The sequence below is a fragment of the Phocoena phocoena genome, chromosome 9 (genome assembly GCF_963924675.1).
Source record: "Phocoena phocoena chromosome 9, mPhoPho1.1, whole genome shotgun sequence".
NCBI classification, from domain to species: Eukaryota; Metazoa; Chordata; class Mammalia; order Artiodactyla; family Phocoenidae; genus Phocoena; species Phocoena phocoena.
The window spans coordinates 79817893-79833838 of record NC_089227.1 but is presented as its reverse complement, the minus strand read 5'-3'; positions in this window follow the sequence as shown (position 1 = coordinate 79833838).

Sequence of the window (15946 nt, the reverse complement as noted above, 5' to 3'; positions counted from 1 at the left end):
CAAGAACATTAACCAACAAGGATTTTCCACAGAAAGAATTTCCCAAATCCTAATGGAATATCAGCCAAAGTATTATATTTACCTGCTAACTCTAAATTTAATCTAGGGTTTCTCATAGAATATTTTTAAAAAGCATTTCCCACTTTTTCCTGCTCCTGAAGACAGTTCTACAAGGGGCTAACCAATCCTATTTAAAATCCAAATAGTGCCTCTAAAATAAAAAGCTTCATAGATTTACTCTATTTATGGATTCACAAAATGGTAACAGAGCAACAAAACTCATTCATCCACCAATATTATGCTCTTTTGCACTCTCTCTTGCCTTTATATACTATCATGAACAGTTACTTCAGCTTAGAATTAGAACACTCTTAGTTCGAGCTGAGTCTCAGTTTAGAAGTTCCTTCCTCTAGGAATCTTTTCATGACTCTTCCAAATACTAGAAACTTATGGGAGAATCCTTAACTCTCCCCAAAATATAGGAATTGTGCAACTTGTGCAAAGCCTATCAGAAGAATCTAAATGTTTAATGTTCGTAATATGTTTCCATAGTATCCCATATTTCTCCTCTCATAGTACATACTTAGCATGCACTGTATTGAATTCACTTATTTTATTCCTTTGCTAATCTTATAAACACTATGAAAGAAGACCTGCGTTTACTGTTCACTGTTACATTCCCAAAGCTCAGTGCAAAGCCTGACACACAATGAGAACACTGTAAAGATATGGATGGAAATGATAGATAAGCTCAAATACATCATAAACAAAAACTCTCATAGTGAAGTTCTGACTCAGGACAAATACTTGAATTTTGGAGAGCACTATAAAAACAAGAGTAAGCCAACAAAAGTACCAGAAATCAGGGAGGTGTAGCATATCTAAACTGAGTATTTAGAGGATTCCATTAAAAAATGTGAGAAATAACAGCAAAACATACAAAGACCATTCACTAGCAAGTAAATATATAAGCAAGATGAAAGTTGTACCAGTTGTTGGGCTTCCCAGGTGGCGCAGTGGTTGAGAGTCCGCCTGCCGATGCAGGGGACACGGGTTCGTGCCCCGGTCCGGGAAGATCCCACATGCCATGGAGCGGCTAGGCCCGTGAGCCATGGCCACTGAGCCTGCGCATCCGGAGCCTGTACTCCGCAATGGGAGAGGCCACAACAGTGAGAGGCCCGCGTACCGCAAAAAAAAAAAAAAAAAAAAAAAAGTTGTACCAGTTGTCCCAATTAAAAAAAAATTAATAAATCCATCTCTTTTGTGAAGAAAGTCATAAAGCAGAAATACAAGAACTCAGAACAAAGATGGTGAGATAGCAGAGGAAATAATGTGTGAGCTGTTAGAACTTGGGAAAGAAGTTAGAAGGAATATAAACAATCCCAGAAATGAAGACCGATTTTGAAGGAACACAAAGAACAGAAACTGATGAAAACATAGTAAGTGACAGAGTAAGTACAAATTTGTGTCAAACGTGAAGAAATGGAGTTAAAGAAAGTTGAGAAGAGTCAGAGAGACTATATTTTAAAAGACAAGCAAAACAAGCTAATACATGCATAACTGGAGTCTCCAAAGGAGAAAAAAGACAAAAATCTATAATATTTAAATATTCTATTCCAGAAAATTTTCATTTTCTGAAACTGGAAGAGCACGTTATAGCTAGCTAAAAGTGAGTCAGAATGACCAACACTAAGCTATATCCCAGTCAAGTTATTAAACCTTAACAATACAGAAACATGTAGGAGAAAGGGGGGAAAAAAAAGAACACGGCAGGCTTCAAATTTCTCTGCAGCAGCAGATAATAACAGAATAGAGTGGAGCAACATCCAAAAGATCATCAGAGAAAGAAAGAAAAGTGCAGTGTTTATTATCCAGACAAATGTAACATACAATAATTCTAGAAGTATTGTTTCCATGAACTTTCTTTAGGATCTACTTAGAAAACTGTTAGAGAAATCATTAAAAAAAAAACAAAGTCGGTTAGACTGAAATCATCTAATTATAGAATTTAGACTAAAATAAAAATGGAGATTAAAGTGGTTTGACCACACAATTTCTATTTTCACTGCTCTTTATTTCCTCCTGCATCTTTGAGTTTCCATCTGGAAAAGTTTTTCTGCTGCCTGAATAAAACCTTTTAGCATTTTATTTGGTGTCATGTTACTGATGACAAATGTTCACAGTTTTTGTTAATCCAAAAATTTATTAACTTCACTTTCATTCTCAGTGAATTTTTTCACTCAGTAAAGGATTTCCGGTTGGCATTTTGAAGTCGCTATTCCATTACCTTTAAGATCACATTTTTTTTCCTAGTAAGAAATCACCTGCCAGTGATTATAGCTGCTTTCAAGATAATCTTTTTTTTTTTTAATTCATCTGCACTTGACATTTTCTTACATCTTTTTTTTTTTTTTTTTTGCGGTACGCAGGCCTCTCACTGTTGTGGCCTCTCCCGTTGCGGAGCACAGGCTCTGGACGTGCAGGCTCAGCGGCCATGGCTCACGGGCCCAGCCGCTCCGCGGCATGTGGGATCTTCCCAGACCAGGGCACGAACCCGTGTCCCCTGCATCGGCAGGCGGACTCTCAACCACTGCGCCACCAGGGAAGCCCACATCTTTTTTAATATTATGTTCTTTCTCTCAACAATCCTACTTAAATTAGAATGCCTCACTTGTGTACCTCACACTCGTCTACTTATTTTCAGTCTTGACCTGTCCATGCTCATTCTGGGTATTTTCTTCTGACCCATATCTTAGTTTACAAATGCTGTCATCATCTACATGTAATATACTAAGAAATCTTTACCAATTATTTCTAAATTTGGTTATTATATTTGTTGGTCCTAAAATTTCGATTTTTTATGGTGTCTAGTTCCCTATCAAATTTTTAAGTTCATATTTTATCTCCTTTAACACAGTAAACTTGTTATTTGGGGGTCTCTGATGGCTCCATTATCTGGAGCCCCACAAGTCTTTTCCATTGCTTATTTCTGCTGCGTTTCTTTCACTCAATCTCTTCTCATTATGCACCATGATAACTTGAATATTTTTTATTATGTTACCATTGTATTTGCAAAATTGATTACATAAATAATTTTATTTGAGGCTTAAACTGATGTCAGCTTTTACCAGAGGTGATTTATCTTTAGTTTCCGCTAGGGGCAGTATAAACATGGGATTATCTTTACCCACTCCTAGAAACTGAAATGTTCCAGAGTTGACATCAATCTCTATGACGGCCTTTCGATATCCATTTCACCCTTCCTCCTAGGCTGTGGCCCTCTGAGAACCCTCTTCAAGGATATTGGCATTCACCAGAGCCTAATCTCCCTCACAGGCTTTGGACTCCAATTTCTGCTCCCACAGAAATCTGGAATAAATTTAGAGTGGATTCTTTTCTGACACACTGCACGAGTAATAATTATAAGGAAAAATTTAACTGTAAAAAAATAAAGAAACTATAGAAGTACTGGAGGAAACTATGGTGAATTCACATATAAACTTGGGTAGGGAAAGGACGTTCAAACCATGATTCAAAATCCAGCGTTCTCCAAAAAATTTCACAGCTTGTATGGAAACACAAAAGACCGTGAATAGCCAAAGCAATCTTGGGAAAGAAAAACGGAGTTGGAGGAATTAGGCTCCCTGACTTCAGACTATACCACAAAGCTACAGTAATCAAGACAATATGGTACTGGCTATAGATCAATGGAACAGGATAGAAAGCCCAGAGATAAACCCACACACATATGGTCACCTTATCTTTGATAAAGGAAGCAAGAATATACAGTGGAGAAAAGAGAGCCTCTTCAATAAGTGGTGCTGGGAAAACTGGACAGCTACATGTAAAAGTATGAAATTAGAACACTCCCTAACACCATACACAAAAATAAACTCAAAATGGATTAAAGACCTAATGTAAAGCCAGACACTATCAAACTCTTACAGGAAAACATAGGCAGAACACCCTACGACATAAATCACAGCAAGATCCTTTTTGACCCACATCCTAGAGAAATAGAAATAAAAACAAAAATAAACAAATGGGACCTAATGAAACTTAAAAGCTTTTGCACAGCAAAGGAAACCATAAACAAGACGAAAAGACAACCCTCAGAATGGGAGAAAATATTTACAAAGGAAGCAACTGACAAAGGATTAATCTCCAAAATTTACAAGCAGCTCATGCAGCTCAATATCAAAAAAACAAACAACCCAATCCAAAAATGGGCAGAAGATCTAAATAGACATTTCCCCAAAGAAGATATACAGATTGCCAACAACCACGTGAAACAATGCTCAAAATCATTAGAGAAATGCAAATCAGAACTACAATGAGATATCATCTCACACCGGTCAGAATGGCCATCATCAAAAAATCTACAAACAATAAATGCTGGACAGGGTGTGGAGAAAAGGGAACCCTCTTGCACTGTTGGTGGGAATGTAAATTGATACAGCCACTATGGAGAACAGTATGGAGGTTCCTTAAAAAACTAAAAACAGAACTACCATATGAACCAGCAATCCCACTACTAGGCATATACCCTAAGAAAACCGTAATTCAAAAAGAGTCCTATACCAAAATGTTCATTGCACCTCTATTTACAATAGCCAGGACATGGAAGCAACCTAAGTGTCCATCAACAGATGAATGGATAAAGAAGATGTGGTACATATATACAATGGAATATTACTCAGCCATAAAAAGAAACGAAATTGAGTTATTTGTAGTGAGGTGGATGGACCTGGAGTCTGTCATACAGAGTGAAGTAAGTCAGAAAGAGAAAGACAAATACCGTATGCTAACACATATATATGGAATCTAAAAAAAGAAAAGAAAATTGTCATGAAGAACCTAGGGGCAAGACGGGAATAAAGATGCAGACCTACTAGAGAATGGACCTGAGGATACGGGGAGGGGAAAGGGTAAGCTGGGACAAAGTGAGAGAGTGGCATGGACATATATACACTACCAAATGTAAAAACAGATAGCTAGTGAGAAGCAGCCTCATAGCACAGGGAGATCAGCTCAGTGCTTTGTGTCCACCTAGAGGAGTGGGAGGGAGGGAGACGCAAGAGGGAAGAGATATGGGGACATATGTATATGTATAACTGATTCACTTTGTTATAAAGCAGAAACTAACACACCATTGTAAAGCAATTATATTCCAATAAAGATGTTAAGAAAAAAAAAATTCCAGAGTTCTCAAAGAAAAGATTGATAACTTTCACTACCAAAAGAAAAAATATGTGCATGTCAAGAAATGTCATAAGTGAACTCAAAAGGCAACCCAGGAAAAATATTTGTGATTCTAATACAGACGAAGAACAACTCTTGCCAGAATATGTAAGTTGCTAAAACTAAATTACAAAAATAAAGATGGGCAAAGATTATGAAAGGAAAAGGAAACGCAAGTAGCTGTTAAACACATAAACAGATGCTCAAACTTATCTATAATGAAAAAAAACTTACTTTGAGATGCCACTTGATCTTATCATATTTGCAAAAGCTGAAAATTTGAGAAAACAGACTATGAGGAAACAGGCATCCTTATATATTGCTGAATGTAATATGTATTGGTGCAATTCTTATGAACAAAAATTTGGCAATAACTATCAAAATTACAGAAACTTTGACACCACAATATAACATACTTTTCAGATATGCTTCCAGAAGTAAAAAAATGATATAGATGTACATACTTATTCATTGCAGCTATTGTCTTATAGCAAAAGCTTACCTTTGTAATATCAAAATATGCATCAACATGAGACATATCAAATAAATGATGGTATGAGGACTTAAATAATTGTTTTTATTTTCATAGATATACAACAAGCCTAACATCTGTAATGTATATTATTATTATATATAAAATTTAAATGATTATTAATAATACACACTAAAATGAAAAGCACAGTAGCATAAATTAACACAAACCCTATAAAGTAAGAAATGAAATAAAGTAAACAAAGATTTGTGTTCCAAAATGCAACTGGATAAGCATTCCAATTGACTTTGTAGATTTCTGTAAGGACAGGAATTACAAGGGCTTTGTCAAGAAAAGAGGAGAATGAGAAAGTTACTCCACTGGAATACATCATCTGACAATGTGTTTTAGAATATATGAGTGGTATATTTTATAAGCCTTTCAATAACAGAAAATAACTCTTGGTTGCCTTCAGAACTGAATGACAAATTGACTGGAAATAAAATTCTTAGATCAAAATCTTTTTCCTTCAAACTTCCACTGAAAGGGCCTTTGTCACACCTTACTATAGACTAGGTTATACACACGCACAAATACATCTTGCATTTTACCTTTTGTTTCAATATCACATATGTAATTATTTCACTAGTAAATTTTTCCCCACCATCCTATAAACTCCATGATAATAGCAACTGTGATTATTTTATTTGCCTCTTATTCACCTAGGTTTGTGTCTAATATAGAATAAGTGTAAAATAAATATATTTTAAATGAATAAATGAGCAAATGAGTAATGCAAAGAAATACAGAAAGCCCCTATCTGTATTGCTTCATTTTCTTCCAGCTCAAATTTACCATTTGAGCAAAGGCATCTAAGGAAAGGCAAATTGTGCTCTGTAGTAAATAAGCTGTGTATTCTAAGTTCATGTTTAAAGGATTTTTTTAATCTTCTTTTGAATTTGGTAAAAATATGTCTATGCGTGAGACTTTATTTATAGTCTGTACCATAGAACCTTTTTCAGTTGAAATCATTTGGATTCAAAATTTAAATACCCCTATTAAAATGTAATTATGTCAGTCAATGATGCAAGATCTTGGGCAAAAATGTGAACACAATAATAGCTAACACAGAGTATTTCCCTTGTACCAGATACTCTTCCAGGGGATTCATGCATAATAACCAATTTATCCCAAATTTACTCTATGAAGGTGGATTAATTATACAGATGAAGCATCTGAGATAACAAAAGTTAAGAAAGTTGTCCAAAGGAAAGAACCATTTGGGAGTGAAGAGATTCTTCTTGATGCTTAAGATAAACATCATCTACATGTATGTAGAATATGTATGCATATGCACAGAACAGACATGTAGAAAAAAGTTAGCAGAGGTTACTTCCAGGGGGCACTGGAGGAATAAGGATCTACAGTGGGAGGGGGATTGATGTTTTACCATAAACACCTTTGTACTGTCTGAAAGGTTACTATGTGCATATGTTACACTTTCAGTTTAAAAATAAAAACAGGGAAAATACTAGCTATCCTGAATTTGAGTTATTTATGCTCCACTTGGCAAGGGATGTCAAATGAAGGGAGGAAAGCTAAGGCCCAAACTGTCAATATCACAGTCTTGCTCACAGTCTGTCCTGTTTAACAGAGAGTATTTAGGGTACTTTATAAACATAAAAAATATGCAGTTTATATATGTTATAAATATACCTTTGGGAAAAAATATATTACAAATATAGTTTGTTCCCCTTTATTTGAATTGTTTTATGTATTAATCCATTTCAAAAGGCCACTGTTAAATATATGTAATATATCAGTATATCTATGCATTAGTCGCTATTTTTTTTTTTTTTTTTTTTTTTTTTTGCGGTACGCGGGCCTCTCACTGTTGTGGCCTCTCCCGTTGCGGAGCACAGGCTCCAGACGCGCAGGCTCAGCGGCCATGGCTCACAGGCCCAGCCGCTCCGTGGCATGTGGGATCTTCCCGGACCGGGGCACAAACCGGTGCCCCCTGCATCGGCAGGTGGACTCTCAACCACTGCGCCACCAGGGAAGCCCAGTCGCTTTATTTATTAATAGAATAATTTAACTAGCTACATGTACTGAGATGCAGAAGCATTTCTTCGAAAACAGCACTGGCTTTTTGATCCCCATAATTCCAGTCTTGTAATCATTCAACATCAAATGAGTAGCAAATCTCATCCATTTCAAAGCTATGCTGAGGTGGTATGATGAGATATCAGTCTAAGATATTGTTTCAGTTGTCAGGAAAAATACTTGTAAGGAGAACTAGTCTATTTGTCTGTTTCAAAATGAGCTTTTTTCAAAAAGGCTGTCATCTAAAAGACGCGAAACGAATGACAGAGGACAAGACTGATAGTAGGATGAGCCACAACTGTTATTTTGCCTTCAGCTCAATCAGACTCACCAAAGAAATAATAATTCAGACACAGGATAGGATGGGGTGGGATTGGCAGTGTTTTCTTCACTTTTGAGATAAATACATGCAAGCAAAGACCTTGAACCTTAAGGAAAGCACTTAATCTCTATTTAGAAATATATTTTAAGTAAATATCTGTTCGATGTAAAAAGGATCACATCACTTGGAGAGAAATGTCAGCAATAATGGCTGACACGTAATAACACATTCCAACCAACCTTGCACCCTACATTCATTATCCCACTTAATATCCCATTTTCTATAGGTTCAAAATGATGAAACAAGTGCCACAAGGGTAAGTGACATTCAAAATAAAACACCCTAGAAACAGAGGAGGAGAAACTCAAATACAGGAATGTCAATTCTAAGTCCAAAGTTGAGCACACACAGCACTTATTCACCAAATATTTATTTCACTCCTTTCTGCCAGGTGCTCTACTAAGACCTTGGGATTCAATTCTCTGAAGGAGTTTACCTGTTAGTGGGAGAGATTAATGGTATCACGTTAACATTTTTTAAAGTTACATTTTGTGATAAACTATATGATGGAAATGAAGAGTGAGCTGTGGTTAAGACTGAGGTGAGGTCTTTCAGTGGAGGGTCAGGGAAGGGTCTCAGAGGTTGTGGCACTGAGCGGAGCACCAAAGACCAGAAGAAGCTGCTTGTGTAGGGCAGGAGAAAGGACATTAGAAACAGAAGAAAAACCAAAGTCCAAGGTTCTTAGAAAAAACTTCACCTGTCTGTGGAACAGAAAGGAGGCCAGTGTTCTGGACTGTGCAACCAGAGGGAGAAGTCTACAGAGAAGGGAACAGGGCCAGATTATTTAAGACTTTGTAGATCATGAAAGGAGTTTGAATTTTATTCTTAATAAAACAGGAATTCACTTAAGGAGTTTAAACCAAAAAATAACTCTTATCGAATTTTAATTTAAATTTTTAAATGTAAAATTTGCTTGGCAAATGACTAGATAGTGGTACTATTTACTTAAAGTGATTGTATAACTTATACTTGAACAAGGATAGTTTTGAGAATGAAAGGAGGCCTTACTAATAATTACACCATGACAACAGATCTAAACTAGGACTGTTCCAGGTGTATTAGTTGGCTTTTGCTACACAGCATTCTACCCATTGGACTTAAGCAATGTTTTTTTAGCTCATGATTCTATAGTCAGTTAGGAGCATTCTGTGGTCTGGGTCTGCTTAGCTTAATCCCTCTGGACTCAGGGAGAATGAAGAAGGGCAGTTGGTGGCCAAATGATCTAACATGGCCTCTGGATCACTCCAGACTCACATATCTGGCTGTTTTCCATCAGGGGTATGGGTGCAAATGTGCCACTGGTCTCTACTTATCCACCAGGCTGGCACACCCACATGGTGGCAACAGGGTTCTACAAGCCACAAAGTTGAAGCTACAAGGCCCCTTGAGGTCGAGGCTCATAACTCATATGACTTGTAACCTCATCATTTGTACTACATTCAGTGTATCAAAAGTCACAAGGCAAGCCCCAGATTTAAGGGATGGGGAACCAGATTCCACGTTTTGGTGAGAGTTACTGTAAAGTGCTGTGGCCATTTTGAACATTTGTCAGCTCTTAAGTTGATAGTTTCAGAGGTTGTGTAAGCTGGATATTCTGTGTTAGAATAATCCTTTAAACCCTCCATAAACCATCCATATACTCAGAATGAAGTAGGCATCTTTAAAGCAGATGCTTAAATCAGATATATTCACTGAGAATACTGGTCAAACATAGAAGATAATTGCCCATTCATGGTTCTATGCCTCCTGGGTCACTCAAGCTGCCTCTGAGGCAAAACATTCTCACAGCCCAAGGATTCTTACCCTTGAGGGGACATGTTGATGGCACCTGAAAAATTAATGACCACAACTGGACAATTAACTGTCTATAGCTTTGCCAAATTAAGGAAATTCAAAGGACTCACGGTAAAACTCAGAGCAATAGGAAGGATGTGCAGGTCTCATAACTTCACGTGTTCTTAGCTTTAGTCCTCTTCTGGTGTACTCATTCCCTCCTGCCTAGGTGCAAGATCTCCACTAGTCCACACTGCAACCAGACCCCCACCCCCTCCTACATCAAGTGAACTCCCAGTGGACCAAGATTTTACATAAGTCTTTATTTTAAAAAGCTTCCCAGAGTATTTTGATGAGCTGCCAGGTTTGGGAACCACTGATGTTATCAACAAGTTTATAGTTGAACCTAGATTCTCACTTAATCTTGCTCCAAATGATATGTGTTTTCTTGGAACTAAAGAAATCATAACTTAGAAAACTTAGAAAATCATTATTTTCTAAGAAGAGACAAAATATTATTTCAATTTCTTTGAAATAATTTACTAGAAAATTTTGCATCACTAAATAAAGAAATCCTTCTTAAGGGCACTATATCTCAAATTTCAGACACCTGGTTCCTGTAAATTAGAACACTTTCTTAGGGATATGGCTGGCAGATGCCACTTTTATGAGTGAATTTTCAAGACTGGTACATTATTCTCCTGAAAAAATTTCTGAAATGCATAAAAATGAACAACAGCAACTACAGAGCACATAGAAAATTCTGCTCAATCACACCTAAACTAATGGAGAGCAAAGAGCAAGGTTTGTTATTTCTTCCCTTTGTGTACACCAAACATTGTTAAAGTAATAATAGTAATAATGGCTATAGTCATTGAGTCCTACACTACAGCCTCCACAATGCTTTTCACTAAGCACTGTACTTGCATTAGTCTATTTAATCTTCACAAAATCATGAGGTAGGAGTATTATCACTCTTTTAAAGATAAAGAATCCAGAACGTAAGAATGTTAAGTAACTTGTCCAAGTCACACAGCTGGTGATAGAGCTGGGATGGGACCAAGGTCATCATATTCCAAAGCCCCAAAATTCAGCCATTACTACAACCTGCCATAGAGTAAGACAAAGGGGTAGAGCAAAGGCAGAGACGGTAATAAGAAAGCTGAAAACATGGTCATGATTTCTCAACATATGCTGAGTAATAACTACAAATTTGACTTCCAAACTTGAGATTCTCCCACTCCACAATTTAGGTAAATATATAACTACTCCCAGGGGAAAATGAACAGAGCATTATGTTCTATTACTATGTTCATCTTCTAGTCCTTTGCTCTTAAGAGAACATTACTAAACTAAAATGTGGGGTTTTTTTCTTTTTTAGGGGGAGTATTGTTTGTTTTTGTTTCTATATCACATTCATAATTGTCAGTGAGATGAAAGTTTATTTTGTGCTTAATCAATAAAAAATAATAGCATTCAAGGGCTGCCCACCAAGAGAACAAAAGTCACTGGTGGAAATTAAGTGGTAAGTCCAACTGAATGGGTCCCATACAAAGGGGCAAATAGGAAGCAATGCAAGTCCTCTCCCATATACCATTATATGTATCTTCCTACAAGAAAAAGGACATTTCGGGCTTCCCTGGTGGCGCAGTGGTTGCGAGTCTGCCTGCTAATGCAGGGGACACGGGTTCGAGCCCTGGTCTGGGAGGATCCCACATGTCGTGGAGCAACTGGGCCCGTGAGCCACAACTGCTGAGCCTGCGCGTCTGGAGCCTGTGCTCTGCAACAAGAAAGGCCACGAGAGTGGGAGGCCGCGCACTGCGATGAAGAGTGGCCCCTGTTTGCCGCAACTAGAGAAAGCCCTCACACAGAAATGAAGAGCCAACACAGCAAAAAAAATAATTAATTAATTAAAAAAAAGAAAAGAAAAAGGACATTTCACCAATTTGCCAAGTAGGTCAGGAATTTTCACAACTACTAAAGTAAAAGTTAGCCATATATGGATTATTCCTAGGAATAATTTTGCTTGAAAGGGATTTATGTCTCACCTAGTAGCAAATAGTCAGTGCAGATCATTTGAACATAGTTTGCACTGTAAATTTTTGCTGAAAAGGCTTTCCAAATGATTAGTGAAGACTTTTAAATATATCATACATTCATATACATCTTTACTTTTTTCTTGTTATTATCTTGTAAGTGAGAATTTGTCTTTCTAAATTTGCACAGCAAATACTTTGTTTTATTAGATATATTCCAAAAAGACATTGTTTCCAGTAAATGGAATATTTAGTATTATATTTATCTATCATGTATCTTTGTTTTCTCCTGAATGTTATACACAGTTTCTCTGCTATTATTATTGTGTAATATTTTGATTGAATTACATTATTAAGAACTACCTAAATTCATTTTAGGTACAGTTTAACAAATCAAATTGAAATGTTTTGTTGATACCATAAAATTCCCCTATGAGTCAGTGCTGCATGTTGGGTTCAATTATTGAACTGTAGCTAGATGTGTCAAGAGAAGAGAACCATATATTTTCCGAGACTATGCTCTCAATTTTATAACCCCTCCAATCTCCTTCTATTTTCAAGACCAAAGGAGAGGTGTGAAGGGAGGTGCAAGAGCATTTGACCCAAATATTAGGTGAGAGAGAGAGAGACCTGTGCCTATGTCTTAGCAAAGTAAGGAAGGGTGACATTTTACCATAAACAAAGAACTCCTGAATTCATCAATGCTGCGAAATCTGAGAGTGAGATGGCAGGGCCAGAGGTGATAGGAAAACTACACGGGTCTTAACAAAACTTATAAGAGGACATTATCTTTCTTTCCAAATGCTCAGTTTAAATTAGTTCCCCATAATTGGTGTAGAAAATAAAGAGAAATATATCTTTACCCTTCAAACAGCTTGATAAAATCTTACATCTGTAGCTAACCAGAGTGGGCAGGTATGTCAGGAACCCCACTCAAAAGAAGTAAATAAGAAGCGTATCTACACAGCCCATCTAAACAAAATCCTAAAAATTTGCTTTGTGGAGCTGAATGGCTAAGATGAGGTGTTATATTAATCAAATTACATAAGAAATGGCCAAATGTCTATTTTGCGCTGTGTGGAGACAGACACTAGCAATCAAAGCTAGGGAGTTTTAATGAGGAGACTTAATTAAGACACACATCTTCAGAAACATGAGTTTCTGCGAAAAATCACTGCCAAACTCAGTGCTAATTAGCAAAGATTGGGAATTCAGAAAATCTGGCTGTTAGAAAAAAGTATGCTAAAGAGTAACTATAGAGTACTGCCCACAGAGTATATTGTTGGGGTTTTGATCCTGTGACAGAAACTTGTAGATCTGGACAGCAACAGGTCTTTGAATGATGCCCAGCCAGTCTTCCCCACTAAGAGCAGAGTTCTTCCAAAAACATCCTGACACCTGGGAACCTCAAAACCAGAGACCAAGGACTCATTACATTCTTTGGCTATCCTTTCAATTTTTGAATAGCTCAATTTAATTGTAAGTATTGTCTTCAACTGAGCCAAATCTGTCTCTTTCAGGTTTTCATTTATTAATTCTGGCTCTGTGAAATTATCCAGATGAAGTCTAACCCCACTTCTCCATACCTCTATCTGTTATGTTTCCTCTTCTGTAGCACAACAGGATTCCCTGTTGTTTCTACCATCCCTCATGTAACCCTGCTTCAGACCTTACCACCATCTGGGTTAGTCTCTTCTGAAAAAGATCCAGTTGCTGTTTTTCTTAAAGCTGTGGTGCCTCAAAATGTAATCTATTCAGTGTGTCTCCAGTCCTCTGGACTCTAGAATTTTGTAATTGCTACCTAAGTTTGTATTAACATTTTGGCAGTTACAACACACTGTTGGCTGATTTTCAACTTGTAATCAACTAAAACACCTGTCTTTTACTTATGAACAGCTATTGAGCCAGGTTCCTCTATATTTTGTACTCCACCAGTTGATTTTTAAGTCCAAATTTGTTTCATTCTTATTGAACAAATGATCAATGTCCACTTGTAGAAAAATTAGAAAACGCAGCAAGATAACCAAGATAAGCAAGAATATAAATTAAGTATAAATCATCCCTTTATTCCAAACATTTGAAGACAACTGCTATCTACATTTTGGTAAATACTTTCCCAACTGCCTTTTCTATGCATACATATGCTGATTGTTGGATATTTATGTGAATTTTTTTCTACACACACAAAATATAATTACATATACTCTTATGATCTACCCTTTTTCTAAGTTGCACTTTGTAAATACCTTTAAAATTTTAAGATACATATTTATTCATCTATATTTTCCTTTGAAATAGCTTCTCAATACTCCAGTTTTAGATGTAACATTGTTCCAGGTACTATGGCTGTGTAACAAACCACTTCAAACTGTAGTGACTTAAAACAACATTTATTTTGCTCACAAATCTGCAATTTGGAAGCGCTCAACAACTTGTCTGCTCTAGTTAGAATCAGCTGTAGTGGCTGAAAGGCTGGAGGCTGGAATCATCTGAAATCTCATTCACTTATATGACTAGTAGACGCTGGCTGTCAGCAGCAATGTTAACTGGGGCTTTCTGCTAGGACACCTAAAGATGACCTTGCCATGCAGTCTGGGCTTCCTTACAAGCTGGGTTTCAAGGAAGAAAAGCCCCAAAGGAGAGAGAATCAGGTGGAAAGTCATATTGCCTTTAAAAGTCATCCAATTTCACTTTCATCATATGTTATTCAGTGAGGGAGCCACAAAGTCCTGCCTAGGTTCAGGGGAGGGGAAAATGTAAATGGGGGAGTGACAAAGTTAAGGAAGAGCATGTGGGACTGGAAATACTGTTATGGCTATCTTTGGAAATCACTTTGGAATTATCGCCACAGCCATAATTCATTTCACCTACTTAATACTGTTTAAAATGTCCACCATTATAAAAAATGCTTCAACACAATTCTCAAATAGACATTTGTATTTACACAATTATTTCTGTAGGATATTCTGAGAACAGTGATTACAAAGTTTAAGCACATTTTTAAGGCTTTTGATAGATATTGGCAAATTGCCATTCAGGAACATGAATGGCAATTTAGACCCCAATCATCAGTGTACAAATGGAAAAGCCCATTTCTTTTTTTTTTTTTTTTTTTTTTTTTGTGGTACGCAGGCCTCTCACTGCTGTGGCCTCTCCTGTTGTGGAGCACAGGCTCCAGACGCGCAGGCTCAGCGGCCATGGCTCACGGGACCAGCCGCTCTGCAGCATGTGGGATCTTCCCAGACCAGGGCACGAACCCGTGTCCCCTGCATCGGCAGGCGGACTCTCAACCACTGCGCCACCAGGGAAGCCCGGAAAAGCCCATTTCTTAACTCTAGCTTAAACACTGCATATTATCAGACTTCTTAGTATTAGCCAGTGCTATAGTATTGTTATTTAAATTTGAGTTTGTTTGATTACTACTACATTTGAACATTTTATACGTCTACTGATTATTTGTATTTCTTCTTAGAAATTGCTTTTTTCTTGGCCTTTGATCACTTTCCTTTTGATCTCTCTTTGAAGTATTTTTTAGAGAATTTTATGTATTAACATTAAACCTTGTCAAATACATTGCAATGCTTTTCCTGATTTCTTATTTGCTTATTATACTCTATGTAAAGTTCTGATGTTTTCCTGTTTTCAAAAGAATATTCATTTCTTAATAATGGTTTATTTGAGGTCTTCTTCAAGACCCACACTTACACAAAAATTCACCTATATTTTCTTCTAATACCTTTTTTAAGACTTAATTTTTATATAAAATCCTTAATAAATCTGAAATTTGGGTGTATGGGAAGAAGTAGAAAACTACATTTTTTTCTAAATAACTCTTTTCTTGAAAACCATTTAAAAATTAATCATTTCTCCTATTCTTTACTTTTATTATTTACCATACACCAAATACATAAACATACTACTTCCTAGTTGTTTTATTTT